Genomic DNA, 3,203 nt, shown 5'->3' on the forward strand with positions numbered 1-3,203 from the left:
ATAAACCATTCCTTGACCCTTTCTGAAGCAACTCTAATTCTCAGATAAATGAGCATCTTCTATGTGAAGGATCAGCCTATTAAGGAGGACCCTGGAAGTGAATCTAGTGTACACTTTGCAATCAAAACTAATCTAATCAACAAACTTGTACACCTACCAAAAAGAGTAAATGACAGGCTCATGACAATGTGATTGTCACTCTCAAGAATCATCATGCCACCATCATCAGTTCCTATGTCCCCACCATGACAAATTCTGATGAGGTCAAAAAAAATTTTCTGAAGACCTGAAAATCCTTATGACCAACATGCTGAAAGAGGAGAAACTCATAATTCTGGGTGGCTTCAATGCTAGAGTGGGCTCAATCTACCAGATATAGCAGGGTGTCCTTGGGAGGAATGGAGTTGGAAACAGCAACATCAATTGTCAGTTCATATTGAAGACTTGTGAATCTCATGACCTTATCATCACTGGCACTGTGTTCCATTTACCCAAATGCAATAAAACCTCATGGATGTACCCTGACAGCAGCAAATCTGATAGGGGTTAGGTAATACCTCAGAGTTATTTTAATTTTTATTTCACAATCAATAGTTTTTTAAAATATTTTTCATATGAATATAGATAGCATTATTTTATCTGAAGACCAATTAATCATATCTTTTGACCATTTATCAATTGAGCAATGACTTGAATTCTTTTTTTTTTAAGCCAGTTGTGGCTTAGCTCTTGTTGTCACTGTCTCCAAGGGTGTACTTGTCAAAAATATATTCTGCCATGCCAGAATAATGGCCCCCCTTTTGCGCAGGTTGGTTACGTGATCACCCAGTTGTTTGATGGACTTTACCTGTTCGTCCAGGTAGTGGGTTTCGATGAAATCACATAAATTGGGGTCATTTTTGTCGGTTGCCAGCTTGTGCAGTTCCAGTAATGACTGATTGACATTTTTTTCCAAGTGCAGAGCGTGCTCCATTGCATTCAGTCCACTCTCCCAGTCATTGTGGTATGGTTTCTTGATGTCCTGCAGGAAGATGTAGACACTACATTGGTTCTGCAGTTTCATCAGCTTTTCAGCATGTTCCCGCTCCTCCTGGGACTGGTGCAGGAAATACTTGGCAAAGTTCTTCAGGGCCACGTCATCTTGGATGAAGTAGTAAGACATAGACAGGTAGACTTAAGAGGTGTAGAGCTCCCATTTGATCTGCCGGTTGATGGCAGCCTCAGAGTCCTGGTGGTAGTTCTGTCGCACCTGAGAGGGAGATGAGGTCATCATGGTGGTGGAGATGGTGGAGGCAGCTTAGACGAGGAGGCAGAGTGAGGAGGCGGCTGCGCAGCGGCTGAGGCTGGGGTGGCGATGACAGCCAGGGTGGCTGAGGCAGGTGGCTGCTGCTTGAATGGTAGGACAGAGAAGTGTTGGTTAGTGGAGGTGAAGGTGAGAGGTGGCTAAGGGCGGCTCTGGCCGGGAATTGAGCAGCCAGTTCCGTTCAACCACTGTTGAAGCAGGAAACCACAGGGACTCCCCTTCCCTGTGCTTCTGGTGACCATGACTTGAATTCTTATAAATTTTATTTAGTTCTCTCTATATTTGAGAAATGTGACCTTTATCAAAAACATTGGCTGTAAAAGTTGCTTCTCAGCCTCTGCTTTCCTTCTAATCTTGGTTGCAATGGTTTTGTTTGTGTGAAAAATACTTTTAAACTTAACAATTCAAAATGATCAGTTTTCCATATCCTAATATTCTCTATCTCTTGTTTGGTCATAAATCATTCCCTTTCACATGGATCTGACAGATAAAGTCAACTATTCTTCTCCTAACTTGCCTATGGCATCACCCTTTATGTTTAAATCATGTATCAAGTTTTATCTTATTTTGGGATATGGTAGGAGATATTGGTATATGCCTATTTTATGCCATGGTATTTTCCAGTTTTCTCAGCAGGTTTTGTCAAATAGTGAGTTCTTATCCCAGAACCTGGAGTCTTTGAGTTTGTCCAACAGTAGATTACTATAGTCATTTACTACTGTCTTGTGTACTTAACCTATTCCATTGATCCAACGCTCTATTTCTTAGCCAGTATCAAATAGTTTTGATGATTGCTTTTTTTATTAATATAGTTTACATCTACTGCAGCTAGGCCATGCATGGTTTCTTTTTTAATATTACTTGGTGAATTAACTTCTAATTTACCCCAAAGTATTGTTTGTTTGGTTTTTTTGTTTGTTTTTATTTTTTATATGAGGTTTTGAAAGTTCTACCTCAGGCCTTCCAAAAGATGTTCCTAGTTCCTGGTCATCTCCCCCACCCCCATTATTGTGGATACTTGCCTCCAATATCTACAACAGAGTCTGGGCCCAGGCAATAGTGGCAATAGGGTAGGTAGTCCTCCTTTTTCATTATAACACCCCTAGCCACACCATCATAGTTTACTTATTGTTTTCTTTTTTCTTTTTTTTTTTTTTTTTAGGCAATTGGGGTTAAGTAACTTGCCCAGGGTCACACAGCTAGTAAGTATTATGTGTCTGAGGCTGGAATTGAACTCATGTCCTCCTGAATCCAGGGCCAGTGCTCTATCCACTGCGCCACCTAGCTGCCCCCATAGTTTATTTTTAAGTTGCTCCCTGATCTAAATTTTTTTTCTCCTTTTATTGTCAGGAAAATGTTATTAACAGGCAGTTCTTAAGTATTAGGTAAATTTATGCTTCAAACTGCAGACTTTTTTCCCATTCTGTGGCAATATGGCCTTTTCTGCAACAATAAAAGCATTCAGAAAACTCACAGTTTCCCAGTACAGTTTGACAAGGAGCCAGGGCTGCTTAAGCAGGTAAAGCTTGAAAAGGAGCCAAAGGAAACTATAGCTGCTTGGGTAGGAGCCAAGATTTTCTGAGTTTTTGGCTTAGGTTTCTCCTCTTTATCTGTCAAAAATTCTATAAAGTGGGACGTCTCCCCCTAATTCATTTAGGTATTTCAACATTTGTTAAGCTTTGACTAAGTGCCTTTTCAGATGGGACCAAGAGAAGGGGGTAAGTTCTTTATTCAGTACTTGCCTTAAATCTACTTTTCTCAATGAATCAACAGTCCTAAAACCTCTTTCCTAACTTGAAGTCCTTCCCACCAGAAAGAGGAGGTAGACCTTAAGCTTAATCTACAAACCTCTAAAATCTACTAACATGTTTCTAACAGTTAATATAATATGGAAATTTAC

At 40.1% G+C, this 3,203-nt stretch overlaps 1 pseudogene; it reads right to left on the bottom strand.

The window, feature by feature from the left end:
• Positions 1-722: 722 nt before the first annotated feature.
• LOC122751271 lies at positions 723-1,273 on the bottom strand (annotated as a pseudogene).
• Positions 1,274-3,203: the final 1,930 nt, after the last annotated feature.

This window comes from Dromiciops gliroides, chromosome 3 (genome assembly GCF_019393635.1).
Source record: "Dromiciops gliroides isolate mDroGli1 chromosome 3, mDroGli1.pri, whole genome shotgun sequence".
In the NCBI taxonomy this organism is placed as follows: domain Eukaryota; kingdom Metazoa; phylum Chordata; class Mammalia; order Microbiotheria; family Microbiotheriidae; genus Dromiciops; species Dromiciops gliroides.